The sequence below is a fragment of the Talpa occidentalis genome, unplaced genomic scaffold (genome assembly GCF_014898055.3).
Source record: "Talpa occidentalis isolate TD23 unplaced genomic scaffold, MPIMG_talOcc4v2.1 talOcc4.15, whole genome shotgun sequence".
In the NCBI taxonomy this organism is placed as follows: Eukaryota; Metazoa; Chordata; class Mammalia; order Eulipotyphla; family Talpidae; genus Talpa; species Talpa occidentalis.
In genome coordinates this window covers 59,251,832-59,275,948 of record NW_023601543.1, presented here as the reverse complement: position 1 = coordinate 59,275,948, position 24,117 = coordinate 59,251,832, and the positions used below count along the sequence as shown (strand labels likewise).

Here is a 24,117-nt window from a genome sequence, read left to right as displayed (position 1 = left end):
GTGATGTGTGTAATCACAGAAGGTCAATACTCACCAAGCTGAGCAAAAGCATTTCTCTTCAAGAGGGCGCCAATCAAGTCAAAGATGTTCTCATTTTTACCTCCTAGATGAGCCATGTGCTATTTTAGTTTTAGTGTAACTTCAAGGATATTATAACCTTTCAGGACTCAGTTTGTCCATCTGTTGAAAAAAAGCAGGGAAGGATGAATAGATGGAACTTTAAAATACTATGTTTCTCTTCCAAAAACAGCAATCACTGCTGCTTCCCTTTAAGCCAGGCGAGTCTTGTAATATATAGTACCTGGGCCTCCCTGGTGGCGCAGGGGTTAGTCTCAGCTCTATCATGCTATCACCAGCCACGCTGAGGGCACAAGTTCGATCCCTGGCCAAGGAACTAATCCACAAGGCGCAGCAGACCTCTCCTGCCTTGCCCGTTGCTCCCCTCAGCAGTGTATTTCAGTAGGTTGGCCTGTTCTGCTCCCCACTGTCTGTAGTGAATCTTCTCACCCACCGCACCTCTGACCTAGACCCCAGTTCTTGTATGCATAAATAAATAAAATAAATCTAATAATATGTGGCACCTGAGAAGGGTGAAAAGGACCACGGTTTTTAAAAGAACGCAATGAGTTAATGTAGACTTAAAAGAAAATTTCCTAGACACTGTGTTCACCCTAAAACAGGACAGACCACATTTCCCCCTTTCCTTTGAATCAAATTTTCATCCATCTCCCAGATACCACAAACCTCTGTCATATTAGCCAAAGCCCATCTTAAGATAGAAGAAACCTACTTACAGACTGGAACTCTGTTGCTAAGTACGTGGTTGTTATAATCACATAAGAGGAGCGCAGCACTGAGTCAATAGCTTACCCAGGACCTAGTGTGGCAAACTAATCTCAACCTTCTTGCTTAGCCCATAACTGAGTGCAAGATGTAGACAAAGAAATTCGTAGGCTTAAAAGAGTGGGCTGACTTAGTACTGATGATGGAAGGATCAAATATACTTTTAAAATATGTAGAAATATAATCAAGTTAACATGCCATCAAAGGCCTCATTCAGTAACATTCTCAAATAATAATGGGGGAAAAAGTCATGAAAACAAAGTGTAGCCAAGACCAGTCTATTTTAAAAGCATGGGGTATTTAGTTAGACTACGTGAGTGTTTCATCAATTCCAAAATGGAGAAAAATTTAGTAGTCATTAAGCATACAGACTCTTCCAAAGGCCTTAACATCCACCATTTTGAAGAGGTCCGCCCAAGAAGTACAAAGTAATTGTTAATTATAAACAACTACAGGAAGAAGAACCAATAAATGTTTCCATTTATACTTCAGGAAATATGTAAAGGGAGCCAAAATGTTGTTAAAACTGCTTAATGATAAACTCAAGTTGTTAAAATAAAATATGAAGGTTCATGAAAAATAATCACAAACCTGTTAAACATTAACTTAAAAATCATTTATGTAAAAATTATTCCGCAAGGGTCCAGTCTCAAATGAACATACAGATATAAAAATTTCTAGAAGTCTCTCTCAACAGGCAAATTCTTTATTTCTCCCATTTCCTTGCGAATGTATTCACTTAGCTCTGAAGTTCAGTTCACAAAATGTAATATGATCAAGTACACTGCATAAATGGATTCATTTGGAAAGCCTCCTTTCATTCATAGGCCTGAAAAATGCTTGCTTCCTGTGTTCCAGAGGCCATATTTATAATTAGTAGTTTTTCTAAGATTTACTTTGCATGTCTCTCATGTGATTAGACGCTGACAGGGCCAGCCACTGAGCAGCAGCTGAATGCTCTCTTGCCTGAATGCTCACAAGCTTAATATGGTAAGCCCTTGGCTTTTAGGTATTACCTCCCGAAGGCTTCAGTTAAGTTTCCAAATATTTTACCTGAAAGTAATAACAGCTAACAGTCACAATTATATGAATAAATATTACGTGCTAATGTATTCCTGTCAGCAACTAAGGCACCAGGTGACTGGAAAATTCAAGTCCCCTCCCCACTCTGTGCAGTAGATCGAAGAAAGGCAAAGAGAGGTGGGTTCCTAATACCGGAAAAAACTCATTTCTCTACTTCCCTAGGTTGCAGTAAAAATTGGCAGTTCTATTTATGTTTAACTTTCAACTTTACCTATTAACATAGGTAAAAACAAATGAACATGCACTGAGGAAAAAAATGTAGAAGGCCCAATTATAGCTTATGGAAAAGCAACATGTTTCTCTTTCTCAGTCAAGAGAGGCATTCTGGAAAGCAAACATGCCGACTTCCCCAAGGTCCACAGCCTCTGTACCTTGGCTACTTTAAGGGTAGACTACAGCAGAAGACTGCTGGCATCTTGGAACCAGAACCCATTCACACTTTCCTCATGCCAACACCAATCCGATGAGGAGTTTTCCAAATAGGATGTCTCTGATGGACAAGTGAGGCCCTCGCCATGCCAGCCCACTATGTTTAGCAGTCTTCTTTTTATGTAGCATCACCACATTGGCGTTGACTTGAAAAAGGTCGGTTTGGAGCAGCGCCTAAAGAGAAACCTTGTATCCCCTTTGGGAATTCCAGGCCCTTCCACTGCTTTCAGGTACTATAGTTCACTGTGGTCAATGCAAAAAACAATATTCTGGGTAATGAAGCCATAAACCAATCAAGTACGCCTCAGACTGTCTCTATTTTATTATTCACATTTTTCGCATACGATATCTTCTAAATTTAATCATGATTCTTCAAATCATTGTATTAACTGGGGGGAAAAATTGATGTTAAAAAGTCCATTGTATTTTTAAAAATATTTTGTAGTTGAACTATTTGTTTCAGCATACAAAAACTAAGTTATTTTAGAAATCTCAGAATAGTTTGAATTACTACTTTTTAAAGAATGAGATATAATACATTTAAATGTGACAAATATCTTGCAGAGCCTTTGCAAGCATTTAAAGTACTGACTTTAAAAGAATGAAACGTTTGATTGATTAGACAGTATAGTTTTAGAAGACCTGTCTTTCATTTTAAATTTTCAGTTACTATCATAATAAAAACTTTGGCAAAATGAGGTTTACTTCTCACTTGCTATGTAATTTGTTGCCCTTTTTTCTACCTACTAGTTGTCATGAGACTGCTGTTCCAAGTTAAGGCCAAAAAAAGAAAAAAGAAAGAAAAACTCACCCATGGCTTAGTTTCTTTTTAAGTAAAATAAGAAAACTATTAAAGATGAGTTCCTGACTCTCACTACTTTTCAAAACAAGTAAAACTTACAAAGCACTTTGCAAATATAAAGGGCTATTTTAAAAGACTTGGAGGGAGGGAGGGTTAAGACAAGTGAAATATACAAGCAGGATAATTATTTCTAGATCAAAATTCTTATTTTATGACTGCCTTTTAATTTTCTAAGTCTCCTATATTATTATCAAATGTATTTTTACAACAGCCACAATCCCTAGGGAAATATTTTTTAATAAATATTCTTTGAACTGAGGAACTGTCTCAGATTGGACATTAAAGGACACATGATGACTAAAAGTACTGTAGGATCCTGGGTTGGATTATGGAACAGAAAAGGGACATAAGTGGAAAAACTGGTGAAATCTGAACAAAGTCTAGATTTTAGTTAGTAGTTTTGCATGAATGTTAATTTCCTGGTCTTGATAAATGTACACCACCAATGCAAGGCTGAAGAAGCTGGGGGGTAGGTGTACTGGAATTCTCTGTACTCTTTTTGCACGTCTTCAGCAAATGTAAAGTTGGTTCAAAATAAAAAGTTTACAAAAACACTCTTTGAGAAAGAAAGTCAATTTACGTTTTTTAAGAACCCAAATGTCCCTAAGATAGTGTTTAATGCAATATATAATAATGAAATGAATCCACTAGGTGGCACCCTGTTTTCTTCAGTGACCAGAGACACATCTTTTCATGGAGTCCATCATCCATCACGTGACAGAAATTTTTTCTTTTTTTAAAGCTCATTTTTTATGTTTGTTTATCTATTTTTTTTAAAGATTAATTTATTTATTTATACAAGCACTGGGTACAGTCAGAAGCGCGGGAGGGCGAGAGAATTCACCAGAGCCAGAGCAGGGAACAGAACAGGCAGACTGACGAAATACACTGCTGAGGGGAGCAGCGGGCACAGCAGAAGAGGTCTGCGCGCCATGTGGACCCTCCCCGGCGGAGGGGATCTAACCGGGATCGAACCGGCGCTGCAGAGGCTGCGGACAACTTAGCAGCCCAGTGCTCAACCGCTGTGCCACCAGGGGAGGCCCTGTTAGTTTATTTTTAAAGTAGTATTTTGTTCTCATACTGGTGTTAATTTTTGGACCATATGTGATTTCTTCCCCTCAGGCATGGACAGTGTAATTCTTAGAAATTTTTCTTCAGGTTATTTTCCAGCCGCGTTGGGCACCATCACTTTGTATAACAGATTCTGTGATATGACTCTGATTGCATAAAACAATGTTGCCTTATTTTCTTGAAATGTCTTCTCTATCAGGGTTCAAGCTTCATTTTCATTACGGAATTTTAAGGTAAAGCTTATGAATTCAGTCATTCAACCCATTTATTGAGCCCTTATTTTGTATCATATCATCTCTCCACAGTTTGAGGCAAACCGTCAGCGGTGACCCACATTAAAAACATCCCATCCTCCCGCACACTTTAAATCTATTTGAGATTCAGAGAGCAACTCTGAACAAGGAATGAACAAATGCTTTCTACTTTGTTTTCACGACTCCGATGATGCTGAACACCTAATTGATCTTTACTGCTCAAACGAAGGTCCGTTATTCAATAACTTCTAGATTCCTTTTTTTCCTAATGTCAAAGCTGAAGACCTAGGTTCCTTTTTAAGTTAAAACCAAATAGCTAAGAATCTACCAGTTCCAGTGTGGTTTGGCTTTTGCACTCAAATCTTAACTCCAGCATTTCCTGGTCCATTCAATAACCTCCTTGTAAAATATTCCTGTCATCTCTGCCCCTCAGCTTGCCCTGCTCTATGAAGGGTAAGTCTAAGATACTTCCATTCTGAAGATTCATTTCAGGGAAGATATGTTAAACAGTGCTAAAAGGATATTTTTTAAAGGATTAAATTCATTTGCGTTGTTTACATGTAAAAATTAAAACAAGTCATGCTGGTTACTAACCTATTTCCAAAGTTCTAAACTTAAAGAAGACTGGAAAACATTCGATCTCTGAATTTTACAGAATATGCACTTAGAGTACTTTCAGAACGAACTGGAAATAGCAATTCTACATAAAAGAAACGATACTTATCACATCTGGCCCTCGCTGAAACTGGAGACACCCTCAATTTAGATTAAGGTGCCATGCCAAAGTCCTGATGCAAATCTTAGATCAAATGTCTACATAATAAATCCTTCTTTCTACATTTATTTCTCATTCTCATATACCATCAAAACCTCTAAAGAATACAATCACCAAATTGGATTTTAAAAGCTGCTTCCTTTTAAGAACAATTTGCTCTGATTGTGAAAACCAAAATTTTTAGATGAAATTTTCCCTGAATATAACACCTACTCCATAGTAAGGTTTTTTTGGTGTTCTCAACTGTGGTGTTAACCACAGTTTTGAGGGGATAGTATTATGTGAATCTGCTCTTAGTACCTCTAACTCTGGAAAAAGGAATGCTACATTTAAGACAAATTACTGAAACTATCTCCAACTTTAATGGCAAAGATGTACTTTTTATGTTGCAGAAATTAAACTGAGGGAAACTCAACATATGCTTTAGTAAAAATTTTAAAAATAAAACTACTTATAAACTTGCCTAAGGACTCAAATTTATTTAAATAAATATCCCACTCAATTAATTAAAGACCTTCAGATAATATCTACACCAAAAAAACCTGAGGATGTCCTCTCTATTCATGCCATTGATATTTATGTACGTAGTTTTCTTTTTTATCATACCAAATGGGAAAATTATTTATACAAAGCCTTACCCATATGAATAGAGCTAGAGATTATCATTCATGCGCATGTATTTAATTTATAATTTAAGAGTGACCTAAGTCCTTGAAAATTCTAAATAACAAGAGAATGACCCAAAAAGGGGAAAAATAAGCTCATGTAAAGATTTTAGCTAAAACTCTAATATCCAGTATGTCCTAGATTTAGCTGAGTTTGCTACTTTTTTGGAAAAAAAAAATCATAAATCACGGTACAATCCCCAAAATAGATAGCTAGATAAATCCATCTTTAATGTGTGATTCATGATCTTCCTATTTCTTTGAACAGCAAAATACCTGCTACATGCTATGCACTGAGTTAGGTAGGTGTTAGTATTACAATAATAACTCACATGCTATTCTTGTCCTTAGAGAGTTTAAGTCTAATGGGGACAAAGACCAACCAATAATCAATATCAACAAAAATATGGCAGACACTAAGCCAACAAAGCCCCTCGTCTGGCCCAGGATTAAGAGATGTTAAAGAGGAGTCTCAAGGAAAAGAAATTAACATTCAAACATATTTTCAACAAGGTTAAAAACAAAACATTTTTTCTGATTAACACTCAAATAATTGAAGAGCCCACAACAGACTATCCTGTCTGAGCACACTTTAGTCAGTTGTATTTTTGCTCTATTTACATGCTCTCGTCTTTCACTTCAAAAAAGAGAGAACCCAGGTCTATGCAAAGGATGGTTGGTCAGTTCTTATACCTTTATAACATGATTAGAAACAAAAACTAAAAATAAGTTCAAACAAACCTGGTGTTTCCGGTTCACAAATATCACCACCAACCCTTTTTTAGTCAATTGGTTGTTCTTTCTTACCGCTGGACACCTATGGCATTTCTTCAATGCAAGACCAAAGCAAGCTCATCTGCCAAGAACTCCCCCCAGGAAGTAAGTGGAAAAAGAGCATTACTTGAAAGAACTCTTAACTCCCCACAAGATGACTCCCGTAGATAAATGAGAGACAGAACTTTGAAAGGGTGAACTGAACTACTTCCAAATTTCCCAGAGGGAATCCTTACTAGTGGCCAATTCATGTGCCTTTTGTATTAAAGCGACCTTTAAATAGCTCTCCTTCTACTTATATCCTTTCCGAATTCACTATTGTTACTCATTATGAGTTCACTGGTATTAGTCAGTACAAGTGAGTTAGTCACTATATTTTTTAAACCACCAACTCCCTCCCCTCTTTCTGGTTTTCCTTTCCCTTCGATATTTTGCAACATTTAAGAAAATGAGTAATTATACACAAGAAATGCTGCCGGGCTATTTTTGTTTTGTGGTTAAAACAGTGATCAGATTCCCATTAATAAAAAGAGTGCAACAACTCTTTATGGTCGCATTTCTTCTCCTGAAAGGTGACACCTGTATTTAACCTACAAATTAACAATGTATTCCACATGTGTTGTTTGAGATCATCATTCTCATAAACTTACATAGAAACAGCTCACACGAATTCTTTCTTTGATTCAACAATGAACAGTAAATAGGTCCCATTCTTTCTTGTGATGAAAGGCCCTAGCCTGGTATGATTTTTTGTTACTTGAAGGTGAGGCATGGGAATGAATACAGGAAACTATGGACTGTGGTGGCCTTTTAAAATTATCTGTCAATTCACACAGAACCTGAACAGGGAGGGAAGATACTTAAGATAGACAAAAACAAATGACAGTTGGATGTATTCTAAAATTCTACTTGTAACCCAAATCATTTTGCTGAAAAAATACAGTTTGTCAGTGGATGTTTAATATTCCATGATGCATGCTATTCTCATAAGGTTGCAACTTTGGTTGGCCTGCCATAATCTTTAAAATAATATTGGATCATCACACTCAGTTGAGTGTAGACAAAAAAAAAAATTATCTGTCAATTAAGGTCTGATACATATAGGGGAACCAAATAAGACATCACTGTAAAAAAATAGTAACAGTACAAAACACAACAAAGCAAGAACAGACAATCATAAACCAGAGACATCCTGCAGGGGAGGAGGAGGGAGAGGAATCAGAGGGAGGGAGGGAGGAGCACAGGGGACTGAGGTGATGGTGCACAGGTGCACTGGTGAAGGAAATTCTATGGGGACTGCACCTGAGGGGATGGGGGGAAGCAAATATTGTTTAAAAATGAAATAACAGGAATTTAGAAAACCTAAATAAGGGACCAGGAAAAATACTAATTATAATAAAGTGAAAATCAAAATCAACAAGCAATATAAACCAGAGACACACTACGGCGGGGGAAGAAGGGAGTAGGATCAAAACAAAGGGAGTGGGAATTGTATAGGGGACTATAACCAAGATGAAAATGCATACATTGTGCAAAAAATGAAAAATGATGTAAAAATACACAAAATAAATTTTTTAATGAAATACATAAATAATAAGGTCTGATACAACTGACCCAAGTTATTATTTTAATATTATCTGCCTAGACTTCCCCTAAATCTGCAATCAATTATTGCAAATTGAAGGGAAAAAGCATCCCTACTGTAATCAATCCACAGGGACCTTGCAAGTTCTTTCCCCTTTCTCTCTCCATCCATAACCAACAACTTCTTCACAGCAGATGCTCCTCCAGAAACCTTCCTTAGCCACTGTGCCTGCCAGCCACTGTCTGCTCTCTGGCCCGGCTCTATACATCCTATTCCTGGTCCTTCCTGACCTTTCCCATACATACATCTTTTTTTGAAGATTTATTTATTTATGCATACAAGAACTGGGGTGTAGACCAGAGGTGTGGGGGGTGAGAAGATTCACCAGAGACAGAATGGGGAGCAGAACAGGCAGATCTACTGAAATACACTGCTGAGGGGAACAGCGGGAGAAACAGGAGAGGTCTGCTGCACCATGTGGGTAGCTCCTGGCAGGGGATCAAACTAGTGCTGCAGTGGCTGCAGATAGCTTGATAGCATTGTTTCTTTAACCCACCAGGGAGGCCCCCATACATACATCTTAAGTAAATTGCACACTTCTTCTAGAGAGTTCTCTTTTTCACCAACAGGCCCTGGCATTTGGATGCATATACTAAATATTTGCAAAACAAAAACTCTTCTGTTTCCATCCCCCACCCCCCTCCCATTTAAAGGCATCAGAGACACTCAGTACAAATTCTTACTCTGAGTTTGGGCTTTCACTACCATCATTCAAGCCACCTGGCATAGCAGAGGTGTACAATTAAATCCAATAATGCAGGTAAGGATACCCCAGTGAAACACGAAAAAATAAAACCCAACATCTGTATCCCCCCCCACTTCCCTAATGAGCACAACAAATGTCCCCTTCATAATGCTAATGTAATAGGCCACTTCACGAGGTCCTTTAATTCCATATAGACACACACCATCATAAATTGCCATGGACTTGTCTATTTCTGAAACTACTGTATCGAGGGAGGGTTTCTATGTGTTCTGAAATCCTGTAACCCAACTGTTTCTCCGTGAATCTCTCTTTTTTTTTTTTAAGATTTATTTATTTATTTTATACAAGAACCGGGGTACAGGCCAGATGTGCAGGAGAGTGAGAGGATTCACCAGAGACAGAGTGGGGAGCAGAACAGGCAGACTGATGAAATACACTGCTGAGGGGAGCAGTGGGCGAGGCAGGAGAGGTCTGCCGCACCATGTGGGACCCTCTCCGGCCGGAGGGTCGAACCGGTAGCAGCTAGCAGAGGCTGCGGACAGCTTCACAGCACTGCGCTCAACTGCCTGAGCCACCAGGGGAGGCCCTCTCCATGAATTTCTTAAGAAAAGGAAAGGTGGAAGAAAAGTGGGTTCCAGCGTACAAATGGCAAAAGGTTAAAGTCGCTTTTTAGCTTGCCCTTCACTTTCAGACCCTAAAGAAATCTTCACCAATCAACGGCTCTACTTTTTTTCTCTATCTTATTTGTGTGGTGAAGGGGAAAGTGGAAGAGAACCAAAAGAAGGGCTAGGGGTGGTAAGGGAACACATTTCATGTTCTAGTAAATGCTGACTTTTCCAATGTCCTCTTCATATACCATGGTTCCCAACCACTTTCAAAGCTGCACTTCTTAACTGGTTTAATCTGTGACTAATCAGCTTACCTCAAAAAAAAAAAAAAAAAGATAGAAAAGACAACACTACACACTTAAGATTTATGAAACCCATTGTATGTAAATTTTACTTAAAAAACAATAACAAATAATGAACTTAAAATGCAAAAGCATCTAGGGATAAGTTATTTTTTGATGCATTAGAAAATAATATGGGGCCTCCCCTAGTGGCGCAGCGGTTGAGCGCTGGGCTGAGAAGCTGCCTACAGCCTCTGCAGCGCCGGTTCGATCCCCGGCCACTGGCGAGGGTCCCACATGACATGCAGACCTCTCCTGCCATGTCCGCTGCTCTCCTCAGCAGTGTATTTCACCAGTCTGCCTGTTCTGTTTCCCACTCTGGCTCTGGTGAATTCTCTCACCCTCCCACGCTTCTGACTGTACCCAGTGCTTGTATAAATAAATAAATCTTAAAAAAAAGAAAATAATATGAGTTAATAGATGGCCACGTCAACAATTACATGGTTCGATATTAAAGCAATTATCTTAAAATGCTAGTATTCTAGGTGGTAGGAATATGTGAGTTCACTATAATTGCCTTAGAACTTTGCTAGAGACTTGGAAATTTTCATTACAAATGCTTAGGGATAAAACCGAGAGTATAAACTTTTTAAAGCCACACACACACACAGACTTGCTAAGAATGTTTTAAACTACTTCTTGCCTTCAAGTTGACATACACAAAGCACAAAGACCTTGGCTTCCAGCTGTCTCTTAAAGCTGAGCCCTCCCTGTGGGGACAGATCTTTCAGGGCCCTCACCTGACTCAAAACTGACAGTCAACTGACCTCCTTGCCACTGGGCAGAGCCTCCCTGTGCACTTTCTCCCTGGCATTCTGGCAGGAGGCAGGGCAGAAGCACACACCGGTCACTGTCCTCCATGCTCCCCAGGCATCCCCTTATCAGACTCCACCACCGAAGTGCTCCTGGGCCTGGGCTCTCTAGAGAGCGAAATTCTAAATTTCCCCCAACACTTCAGGTTGGCTTCTAGACATTTCCTTAAGCTCTCCTCACCCACCCTTTGCCCCCACCGAGCAGCACAGTGCCTGCTGTTCCTAAAAAGTCAAAGAAGCAGCAGAGAAAGCCAGGGACACCTGCAGTCCCCTGCAGCCAGGGAGGGCAAGGACATTTCAGCAATAGGACAGAGAACAGCGGCTCTCCTGCCCGCCTGTGACTATGCAGGTGCTTCCTTTTCTTTCTCCTTTTCCTAATAGGCCTGTCCTTTTAAAATAAAAAAAACAAAAACAAAAAACCAGAGACCACATGGTCTAAGTCTAAGTCCCAGCAACATGCTGGGAAAAGAGAGGAAGGGCCCCACCTTCGGTGGCCCTCACTCTCTGTTGCTGCAACAATAGTAAAAGGGACAGAGAGGGGAAAGGCTTTCCCACGGCTCATACCTGCTGAAAAAGGAAGCTGCTGACAAGGCAGCACCTGCAAGGACAAGGACCCGAGTCCCTGGTCCAAATCAGGCCTCTCCATCTGGCCTATCATTTGCTCACAGGAAGAAGCAAAGTCCAGAAAAAGTGAAAGTAACACTACATGATTCAATCTCCTACACCACGGGTTCTTTCTAGTTGAGCCTTTGTATTCTAGTTCTCTGCACATTAGGACGACATCCAGACCACAGAGTGCATTGCTTGCGTGGTTTTGCTTTAGCCAGAACTGCTTTAACTCTGAGTTGTGGCCAGAATCTGCAGAGAAGTTGATCTGTGAGAAAAATCCAGAGACCAATGAGAAAACCCATTACTAACGCTAATGATCTCATAGGTCATCCATCTTTTCCCTACAGCAACAGCTCCCTTCTGCCCCGCCCCGTTCCCCTTATCTCCTCCCTCTGGACATGTGAGTGAAGCACAGACAACTTGAGGGGAAAATGCCAGTTCTCAAGCTCTCTGGCAAGCTCTTAACACATGCCTTAGTCCACGCGGCAGGTGCACAGGGCTCTGGGCTCCGCAGCTCCTGCGTCCTGCCTCCCAGACACGCTTTCCCATAGGCACAGGCTGAAGACTCCCCGTAATTCTAAGAGAAGGGGGTGACGGGTTGTTGGGGAGATTGTGAGCCTAACCACTTATGTTTGCGATTTCAACTGAGGAAATTCCAAGTCTTACAAGTGTGAAAGTCTGATAGTAAAAGTCACTAACCAAGCTTACCTCTTAGTGTGTATGACTCAGATTTGATTTATCTATGTTCTCTGTGGTTTGGTTGCTTCAGCTCCCAAGGGAAGTTTTCATACGAACACTTGGCAAACAAAACAAAACAAAACACGACCTTCCCAGATGAATGGATAGAGCAAATGTGGTCTGTACACACGATGCAGTAAGAGTCAGCCTTCAAAAAAGAAGGAAATCCTGTCATGTGCTATATAACACAGGTGAACCGTGAGGGCACTGTGCTGAGGGAAGGAACCAGTCACCCGGCCTGATTCCTCTGATGGGAGGGCTCTAAAGTAATCAAACTCTTAGAAACAGAAAGTAGAATGGTGGTTGCCAGGGCTGCGAGGAGGGGAGGTGAATTGTTTAACGGGTATAGTTTCAGTTTTGATAGATGAAAAAGTTCTAGACATCTGTCACACAATGTGATTATAGCTAAATGCGAATATATGGACTCTACATTTGAAAACGTTCAAAGTGGAAAACTTCATTGTGTCCTTTTGCCATCATTTCAAAACTACACACTGCCTGACTCCGTATTTGAGATACTCTAAATCCCCAGTTCAACATTTTTGACATTCAAGAACAAATGAAATACTTAAGTGTTTTTTTCTCATTGAAAATGAAAACTCTCAAATTAAGTGGCTTTGAGGATTCAAGAATAATTAAAACGCACTTGAAACCATTGCTTGTGACAAACTTTGTTCCTCTAAGCATGCATGACATTTACATAGCAGGAAGGATCCCAACATTCTTCTCGAATGGTATGTGTGGTATGGTGAATTGGCTTCTAAATCAAATGAGGCTGCTGATATGCAGCCTTTTAGCAAAAGGATATATCACAAGACAGTCTTAGAGACTGAACACTGCAGCTATTATAACAAAGGCAGCAAAATGAATAATTCATGCATAGAAGGAGTGTATATGCATTACAAGCAACTTCGATTTCATGAATGGTTCCTCCACGGCCCCGCCCCCCCACCAAACCTCTCTTTATTTTCTCATTACTCTAAACACTGATCCATCATCCCTTCCTCTGAAATCCAAGTTACTCTAAGGAGACAACATTTGTAAGAAGAACAATAACTCTTTAAGTTAACAGAGCGAAAAGGCAGGGCAAACTTTTCTTCACCTGGCCTTCTTTTTAGTAAAGGTTACACTCAATGGAAACTACACATTTCCTAAAGCTTTCAACTTCCCACTCTAAGCATGATTGCATAAAGGAATGGATTGGAATGTTCGAGACTATTTTCCCTCATACTAGCAATGCAACAGACATTTCTCTATCTTGTCCTTAGAGGATAGAGAACAGGTTCTGAATTTCCCAACAGCTCATGGCACCCTGGCCTTTGGATCTATGATTCAGAACAGTCTCCTCCCTTAAATTTCACTGGAAGGCCTGACTCAGGTATGTGAAATCACAAGCAAGATAACAAATATATAAACATGGTTTCTATGTCATTTGCATGCTCCTCCACAAGTTGTGGTCTATTCTTCAAAAAAAACAAAAGCAGTTAGTTTTTGAACCCCAGATGGGCATGCCACAAATTTTCTTACTTCTGCCTTATCTCAATTAATTTGTACCCGAGGCCACTCTCCCCAACGTGGAGCACTGCCCCATAGGGACATATCAAGAAACAGATAGAAGCAAACCTGTGAGGCTTTATCCTGATTGAGCCTTCCATGTCCCAGTAAAGGCAGTAGTAGGCACATATGCAGGCATATGCTGGTTGGGGTGCTGCAGAATAAAGGAGAAAGAAGACCAGTGTAAAACATCATGCATGGTTCAAACAATAATCTGTGGCCTGAAGTTGAAATTAGGAGACTTTCCAAAGTTTACCCAATTCACAAACTGTTCAGCTATAAAGTACACAAAATCTGGCCTGCCCCTCTCATCATCCATATTCCCCAAATCTACCCATAGGAGGTCCTGATAAATAACCCTTTACATGGTACTTGTTGGCTGAGGGGAGAGGTGGGTGGAGGAAGGATGAAGTGCTCTCCTTCTCATGTATATTCAAAGATCACGGAGATGCCAAGAAGTACTAACAAGAGCACCAGGAACTTGTAGAGGTGAGAAAGGACTTCTTCCAATGACCAAAGTCTGTCCCTACCCACTTCCTAACAGCAACAGACTCCAGACACCAACCCCAGCAGACGGTGGCTTAGCCAACGTGTATGAATTGCTTCTCTCAGCTATTGCATAGAGGCTCCTTGTGAGCTTCATCCTCCCCTCCCAAATCAGTGAGGGTGGCGGGGTGGGCCACATGGTGCTAAGAACAGCATCTCTCAGCCCAGGGTTCAAGCTCAGCACCAAAGCAGACAGCAGGATCTCCTTAAAACCAGCCCTTTCCTAGCCCTGTCTAAAGAAAGAAACACAAGAGACACATACAACAATTCTTAGAACTATGCGGCCCCTCTGGCTTCCTAGTGACCTGACATCAGTATGAGGCATCTCTACAAAGTTACAGAATTAGAATCAGCATCACCTACAAGCTGCAAAGAGAACAAACGTTTTGAATGCATCTCTTTTGGGACATTATTTAGATCTAAGTGGACAGGAAGAGGCACATTGTGCACAGAAAACTGACTCTATGACTTCCTACCACTAACAACCAGCACCCTTTACATAGGGGGGAAGAGTCATAAATGAAAAATAAGGGAGGTGGGGTATGTGATGGTAATTTAACAACTCCCCATTATCGTGTAAATAACACAAGTAACCTCAGGCTTCAGTTTCCTCACTTATAACTTGGAAAATTCACAGGCTATCCAGGGGAAAGATTTATACTTCTAATGTTGGATGATTTGGGGTTTATAGATACAATCCTCAAGTCTCATTCTCTCCCATGCGCAAGAAAGAGCCAACCTCCCAAAAGAGGAAAAAGAAGCAAAGACATAAGAAGGACAAAGTATATCATGGTCAAGCTTAAACCACAGATGACAGGTACAGACATTTTTAAAGAAAGATAATAGAAAAAAAAAAAAGAAGAGGGAATAAAGGAAAAAGAAGGCCCATGGCAGGGACTTCACAAGGCACAGGAGATCAACACGGGGATAAAAGAGGCCTCTTTATCCCCAAAGAAACCAGCCCTGTCCTGTACTCTACCACCCCACTGTGCTTTCTGCCCTTTATCATATTCTCCCACGTGCAAAAGTACTTTGTAAACTATAAACAAACCTCCACATGACATGAGTTTGACTTTTTACTATGTCTCTCAGTCTTCAATGTCAACTACCCTAAGAATGTCTGAGGCGGATTAAAAGTTCTAAAAGAATATGCTAAATAGTCAGTCTCTCTCTATACGTTTCTTCAACTCCCTTTCCACTCTTTCACTTTGTCATCCTTGCCTGAAAAGACCCAATCCTTCCTTAAATCCAATTCTTTGTCTATACCACATCTGATTCCACTCAGTCAATAGTAATAAAGAAAAATATCCTCACACTTTTATCATGGCCTCCAAACTCAGGTGGATACTGAGTGCTCTCTGATAACTAGACTGAATTTTGCTGGACCAAATACTCTCAGTCTCCCAAAGAGTTATTTTATCTCCCGTGCTCTCTGGTCATTCCTCCAATGCTGATGGACAAAAAATGCAAAGCACGGTTAATATACCTAAGCAAAGGCCATTATTACACATAATGTGGGTAATTTTCTTAAAATTTGAGTCCCTATTTCCAAACAAGTTACAACACTATAACCTAGACAGACACATAAGATAAACATTTATACATTTAATCACACCAAATAGAATTATTTCTCAACAAATTAAGCCAACTTCAAATTCGGCTACTTAATCATTCTCATCCTACACTTCCTTATATGAAAAAAAATGGAGTAAATGGCTACATCTTTTTTTTAATTTACTAATTTTTTTAAAAAAGATTCATTTATTTATTTATACAAGAACCGGGGTACAGGCCAGATGTGTGGGAGGGTGAGAGGATTCACGCGAGACAGAGCGGGGAACAGAACAGGCAAATTGACTGAAATACACTGCTGAGGGGAGCAGCGGGAGAGACAGGAAAGGTCTGCTTCGCCATGTGGGATTTTCTCTCACCGGCCAGGATCGAACCAGCACTGCAGAGGTTGCAGACAGCTTCATAGCATGGTGCTCAACCACCTGCACCACCAGGGAGGCCCTACTAATTTATTTTTAATTGAGGTACTATTAGGAGAGAATCCCATCAAGTTATGCCACCATAGTGCACCTACTACCAAATCATTCATAGTCCACCATCATAATCAATTGTGTTTGCTTTCCTTTGTTCTCATCCCTCCTCCCTCTGGGTGCTTCAGTTCTGTGGTCAGCTTTCAAAGGTTGGATTTTAAGTTTGTCTTTATCTGACCCTTAATTTGGTTTCTCTATAGTCCACATATTAGTGACACCATCTGTGGACCAGATTATTTTTAATAACTTCCCCCGGATAAGTCTTATGCTGGAGGAGCATAAGCTACTTATCGAAAAGGACTTAGATAGCTTAGGATGTTGTAATGGTCTTAGGATGTTTTAATGGTCTATGATTGCAAAATAGTTGCAAGATAAGACACAGAAAGCCTGACGAAAACACATACTAAAAATTATAGTTATGAGTTGTTGGTCCCCAAGCACAGCATTATCTGGATGCATACATTATCTGGATACATAAAGAATACATATAAAACCTAAGAAATAAAGACTGAAAGTCAAATCAACGCAAAAATTATGGCAAATTTCACTTATAGTAATGATGTACCAGATAACACTTCCAATGAGGATAATGAAAGAAACTGAGCAAAGAAGAATCAAACATCTTTAAAGTTATCAAAAAGCTATTAAGATGGTAAGAAACAACTACCACATTTCAAAGGGAATAAGAGAATATACATGGGTCTTTCTTCACCCTAGAAACCTTAGATGATGAAGATTACTTCTGGGGGAGAAAAAAACAGAAGCTAGAGTATACCATAAGGAAATCAGCTCATTTGGGGATATAAAAACAGTGAGCCGAAAGTAACCAGCTCTCATTTAAGTCATCTGGGTGACTCAGATGACTTCCATTAAGATGATTCCAGAAAGCTAGTAACTTTCAAGGTTTCTAATAGAACAAAATGTTCTCTAGGGGTCTCCCTGGTGGCGCAAGGGGTTAAGCACAGCACTATGAAGCAATCGCAGCCTCTGCAGCAAGAGCTCAATCCCCGGCTGGTCAAGGAGCAACCCACATGGCGCAGCAGACCTCTCCTGTCTCACCGGCTGCTCCCATCAGCAGTGTATTTTGGTCAGTCTGCCTGTTCTGTTCCCCACTCTGTCTCTGGTGAGACCTTTCACCACCACCACCACCCCCACTCGCATCTCTGGCTGGTACCCCAACTCTTGTATGCATAAATAAATCTTTTTTTTAAAAAAAACTCATGAGCATTAGAGAGGCTATACCTAGTGCCATGCCTTATAATAGAGGGTAAGTAAATGGAAATTTTGTTTTGTAATTATCACTGCAATTCATAGAAGGTTGGTACTTTCCTATTTTTACTAATAAATTTACTTACAGTCTTGAACTGATAAAGTTCTAACTGAACATCTGGAATCACCTCACTTGAAATTATTATTAGATGACAGGTTTTACAGCACTCTCAATGAATTACATTTAACACATTCAATAAATATGACTTCAGTTTGCTACACCAAGAGTTCTTTTCTGAAATTATAAGAACCTCTTTCACACACATACTGTTAGATAACCACGGTATAACTTTTACATTAATAAGTCTTCATAGGCTGAGAATATTAAAGACATATTTCTACCCATTGATAATTATCTTCATTTATGTTTAATCACACAGGTATTCACGACGGCAGCAGGAGCTGCCCATTGGCTTTCTCATCCTCACAATCCATCTTATTCCTGTGCATTCACAGCACAATCAAGTCTGGGTCGATCATCTAAACTTCTGAGAAACAGTGTAAGATGGAAAAAGACACATCTATTTGCCAATCCTGGCTCTACCACCTCCTAATTAGCTATCCTCTGTAAGGTTGCTAATAGAGCCATTAATGAGACATTTTCTGAGGTAGTGATTGGAAACCCAGAAAAAACTCAGCACTTGAGGGAGCCTTTAGACGGATAACCAAACACTCTAGTCATAACCTGCTGCCTCTACCTAAACTTTCACTTTAAGTCATTTTATACATCTTCAGTAAGTGGTTAACTGTAAAATGTTTAGAACAGTAATTCTGAAGCCTGACTGCACAATACAATCACGTGTCGTTTCAATACACATAAGCGCGCACGTAGACACACACGCACGCACACGCGACCATATTCTGCCTTGAAACAACTGACTCAGAAATTGGAGGTGGAGGATGGAAATCTTCATTTTGTAAAGAGTTCTCCAGATGATTCTAAAGTACATCTAGGTTTGAGAACATTATAGTAGAAGAAAAGATGGTAAGGAAACTGTCAGCATTTTATAATCAAAAATGACTTTAATAATATGTCCTCCTTTTTCTATCCTACTAGAAATGAAAGAAAAGTCAGGTGAAGGCCAAACCAAAAGGTCCAGTATGTATTTTTAAAAGAAATCATGATAAGGAGTTATTTGATATTTGAGACCATGGAATTAAAGAAAACATACAATTCACTTCTCTACAACACAGTATTTCATGTGACAAACATATTTTGGTATTGTCACACTAAAAAAAAAAAAAAGTAGAATGACATTGCTTTCTCTCAGGGTTTCGTATTTTCTCTTTTGATTTTAGGTGAACTAAACAGTACATTTAAAGTGTAACATCTTAGGGGCCTCCCTGGTGGTGCAAGGGGTTAAGCACAGTACTATGAAGTTGTCCAGAAGCCTCTGAAGCACAAGTTCGATCCCCGGCTGGCTAGGGAGCAACCCACATGGCGCAGCAGACTCTCCTGACTCACCCGCTGCTCCCCTCAGCAGTGATTTTCAGTCAATCTGCCTGTTCTGCTCCCCACTCTGTTTCTGGTGACTCCTCTCACCTTCCCGCACCTTTGGCCTGTGCCCCAGTTCTTGTATGCATAAATAAATAAATCTTAAAAAAATATTAAAAAGTAACATTTTAAATTATCCCATATCATAAAGTATTCTTAATGAAAAGAAGTATTAGAAACATGACTTGATTTTCTATAGTCTCCATTTCATGCAAAACACATTTCTATCCAAGTTCCAGGGATTCTTGATTTATTTTCCAAATTTCTACTATAGACAGTAAGTCATTACTATAGCAATATTTACCCACCCTGGTATTATTTCCCACTTGCTTATTCTAGGGATTTTTGCACATAGCAACCACACAAAGCTCTGTTGCAAGTTTCTTATAGCACTAGGATCCTTGGCAACATTCAAGAATGAACATATCTTGAAACTATGGGAACATTTAGCTGAATACCACAGTTTCAAATGTCTCTGATGTGCTATTTGTGCTGAATCTATCCCAGATCTGTCAATTCTTATGAGTAACACATCTCTCTTTATTCTTCATCCAGGTGTAGTAAAAGCTATAACAGAATAAACTGGTTCACAAATTTCCTCATTATTACTGTATTTTGGAGCTAAAGACCTTAATTCCCAGCATAAATAGCAAAACAATTGATTATTTAATACATATGTATTTTCCTCCCCTTACAATAGTTGCAAATAAATGATATTATCTTTACCTGAATTTTGAGAAGGTTCTAGTCTTTAAGAAAGAACTTAGGTACCTTGTTGGCTATTTGAGTCAATGAAATATAGCTGGACTGCTGTGCTTTGTCAACATATTTTACCTACAAATAATATCAGTGGGAAGTAAGACAAAGGATGTGATTCTTTGCATAAAGGCTCCCGATTGTCAACTCATAAATGAGTGATGATTAGCACTTATCTGAGACAGTTTCACCAGTTAGGCAGGAATCCAGACACAGAAAAGGCCTATAAAGGGTACAATCACATCCTCTTCTCAAACTCCTGCAGTAATGTGGCTTACCAGAAATAAGAATTATGTATATATTTCACATGCACACACCAAAAAATACATGGATATAAACATAAGTACATATATGTACATTATTTTTAAATATATATACATATACGTACAACTATCAAATGTGAAGAATATGGAATTAACTAAAATGTAAATTAAGATTAAATCTCCCCAAATGCCCTAGTGGGTAATTTTATTATTCTTTATTTTTCCAATTTTTACTCTCAGCCCATTTATCGTAGGAAGAAAAGGAATCAGAATTTGGAACGTTTTCCAATTGCATCCACCAGCAGGTTGTCTCAGTCACATGAATAATGATCTTGCAAGTATATGATGGGGTTTATTGCTCTGAGCAGGCTTTGCAGTGAGTCACTCCATGGCTGAATCACTTGCCTAGATGACTAAGCTGTGCCAGGAGTCTGTCGATGAAGGACCCATGGCCTACCACAAGGCGGCACCCCAGGGAAGGAAAAGACTCAAATTGGAAGATTCCAGGGGAAAATATTCATTGGGCTGCATGAGGGAAATAGCATATATCCATGAAACATAAAAGTACAGTTCACTGATTAACTATTGCATTTGTATAGTAAAGTCAGCATCTAATGAGAACATTATCTTAAGTAATTTGAAAAGAAGTGGTTGAAAGACTAAAAATAGGTCCAAAAATTGGCAGTTAATTTAACCTATGGTCAGGAATCTAACACAAACGTATAATTTGGAAGTAAAATAAAAACCTACCAAGCGTTAAATTGACTGCTTTTTTTCTATTTAAAGATAAAAATGAAAACTCTTCAGACAGCTTTCTCAAGAACTTCTCACACTCACACACACACACACACACACACACACACACACACACAAAGTTATGCTTTATTATTGCTACCAGGGGTTAACAAACTTTTTCCATAAAAGGAGAGAAGTATTTTAAGCTTCGTAGTCTGTACAGGGGTCTATGTCACCACGCCCTTGGGTTGCGAATCAGCCAAACAATTAAGTAAATAAATGGGCATGGCCATGTCCTAATAAAATATTCATATATAAATATATATATATATATAAAAACACACACTTTTTTACATCATTGATCATTTTGTAATAAAATATTCCTTACAAATACAGGTACAGATTTGGACCCATGGGTTGTAGCTTGTCCTAAAACCCCCAAAAAATACCTTATATCAGTTGCTATCTGAGAAATTGTAAAGGATTTTTGTATCCCACTTCATTTAGGGTCCACATCCTGCCTCTGACAAAGAATCTACAAGAACAGGATTATTATCAAAGAACAGGAGCAAGAGGCACAAAGGGTCTTAGCTCAAGAGTTACCACTTTGTGCCAAACACTCTAAATGTTACATTTTAAATTACTTATAATAGCACTTGAGTTTGATCTCTTAAAATCTAAGTAAAACTTCTGAAATTCAAATAAGCAAACAAAGGTGTCAAGGACCAAGAGCATGTAATCAAAATTAAACCTTCTAAGTAAAATAACTTTCTTTTTCTTAGATGCTGGAAAAGAAGAAAACGCCACTCTAAAATATTATTGTTCTAGTTATGCCTATTTGAAATACCGTATATACTAGAAACATACTTTTTAAAAATAGTTTGCCTAAATATTAATGGTGTGTTCATTATAGTCAAACTGAAAGGCAAACAATAATTGAAAAAGAAAACTTTCTTTTAAGACAGCATTTGTCTGGACTACCTAGATCAGTGTTGTTCAGATTTTAAGGTACATATGAACCCCTGGGAATGTGGTTGAAAGCAGAAACTGATGCAGTAGGTCTAAGGTGGGGCCCAAGATACTGTATTTCTAACAAGTTCCCAGGGGACAGATATTGATGACCTTTAAGTAGCAAAGAATTCATAATCACCTGGGGAAAAGAGCCAAGAATTCTAAATTGGCTCCCTGGTGATTGTGCTCTTTTTTAAAAGGACATAAGGAGAATAATCCACAATCAGGCCCATCTTTTTTTTTTTTTTTAGTAGTATTTTTTAAAAAGATTTATTTATTTATTTATACAAGCACTGGGTACAATCAGAAGCGTGGGAGGGTGAGAGAATTCACCAGAGCCAGAGCGGGGAACAGAACAGGCAGAGTGACGAAGTACACTGCTGAGGGGAGCAGAGGGTGAGACAGGAGAGGTCTGCTGCGCCATGTGGGACCCTGGCGGCGGCCGGGAATGCAACCTGCGCTGCAGAGGCTGCGGGCAGCTTCTCAGCCCAGCGCTCAACCGCTGCACCACCAGGGGAGGCCCAGGCCCATCTTTAATGACTAGAAAGCCCACAGAATTGTGTATATTTGAGTCAAGAAATTTGAGTTCCAGCAAGACAGGGACACAAAGCTAGCACATTCAATACCATAGCAGAAATATATCTCTTTTTTTAAAATATTTTTTTTTTTATTTATACAAGCACTGGGTACAGTCAGTAGTGAGAGAGGGTGAGAGAATTCACCAGAGCCAGAGCGGGGAGCAGAGCAGGCAGAAGGACCGAAGTACACTGCTAAGGGGAGCAGCGAGCGGCAGGAGAGGTCTGTGTGCCATCCGGGACCCTCCTCTGGTGGCCAGGGAGCAGCCGGGGATCGAACCAGCGCTGCAGAGGCTGCGGGCAGCTTCGCAACCCAGTGCTCAACTGCTGCGCCACCGGGGAGGCCCAGCAGAAATATATCTTTTAAAGGGACTAATATTTGCTGGCAAAGTAAAGCATGCTTTGCTATATCATCTCTTTAAAACTTTGCATTTCACAGGGCAGGGACCTGAAGACAGAGTTCCTGCTTAAGGTCAGAACCTGGATTCAAAACCACCCAAGCAGTCTACATCTGCTACTTTCTATTATTTCCATTTTTGTGTTCTACCTTCATCAAACTTTCCCCTCCAGTTGCTAGATGTGATCAAGATTCCCAGCTATCCCTCCTGCCCTAAACTAGGAGTATGCACCCTATTCATCCTCACAGAGAGAGAAGCTTATGTTCCTGCTTGGTTGATCTTGGGCTTGGCCCCCTGACACGCTCAGCCCAATGAAATGCAAGCAGACACCACACCAACCACCTCCTAGCAGAAGTGTGTGTGACTTGGACTGTTTCCCTGCTCTCCACCAAGAGAACAGCATGTCCAGGAACTGTTCTTTCAGCTTAAAAATTTGAAGACAATGTACTGTCTATTGAAGATAATAATTACAGATACATGATTGAAAAATACATCGTGTACAATGAAAAAAAGTGTGACGTGACTGATTGCAGCTGTGGGAAACTGCAACAGAGACACACACTGGGACCAATGGAACTGGGACCAATAGAAATGCAAGAAAATTGCATCAAGACCTCGTTGTGTTTAAGTGTTTTTTCCCTCCTCTCTCTTTTCTACATATCTGTTCCAGTGTCACACTACTTTAATAAAATACCAACTCATCTTCAACTTTCAAATTTCAAGGCAAGACTTGTTAAAACATAACATCAGACAGCATAAACCATGAGGTAAAAATGTTACACCTCTGAATTGTTCTCTTTATGTGCAATAAAACCTCAGGACCACCAGTTACTAGCCATGTGACCTTGTGTAAGTTAAACACTCAGTGGCTATTTCCTCATCTATAAAAGGATTTAATAATATCTGCGTCTTGGGTTGTTTAGCACATTAAATATAGCAATATATACAAAGTAGCCAGCTCATATAAGCATTTAATAAAAGTACTGTTCTTTCACTACAGCTAGTATCACAGAAAACTGATGTTATTATATCTGTTACAGAAAGGAATTTGTCAATGGGGTATTAACCAAAAATAACAGTGATGGCAATTTAAGACCCTCATCAGTCTATGAGGCTACCTCTAAGGAGATCCTACAGCCCACAGTACTTTTAAGGGTATTGTTATTACACTGGACCCACCCAGATAATCCAGAATAATGTCCCTATTTGAAAGTCAGCTCAGTAGCAACCTTAATTGCCCCCTGCCAACAATATGTTC

General features: G+C 39.6%; 1 long non-coding RNA gene across 5 annotated transcripts in view; it reads right to left on the bottom strand.

The window, feature by feature from the left end:
• Positions 1-24,117, bottom strand: part of LOC119246206 (uncharacterized) — an 84,991-nt gene that overhangs the window by 45,452 nt on the left and 15,422 nt on the right. For 4 of the 5 annotated variants that reach the window (XR_008552015.1, XR_008552016.1, XR_008552014.1 and 1 more), the window contains 3 exons: positions 13,839-13,923; positions 12,186-12,363; positions 35-180 (listed from right to left, as the gene is read on the bottom strand). This is a non-coding gene — a long non-coding RNA (uncharacterized LOC119246206). The remainder of the gene's footprint in view (positions 1-34; positions 181-12,185; positions 12,364-13,838; positions 13,924-24,117) is intronic. The other variant, XR_008552017.1, reaches the window with a different exon arrangement.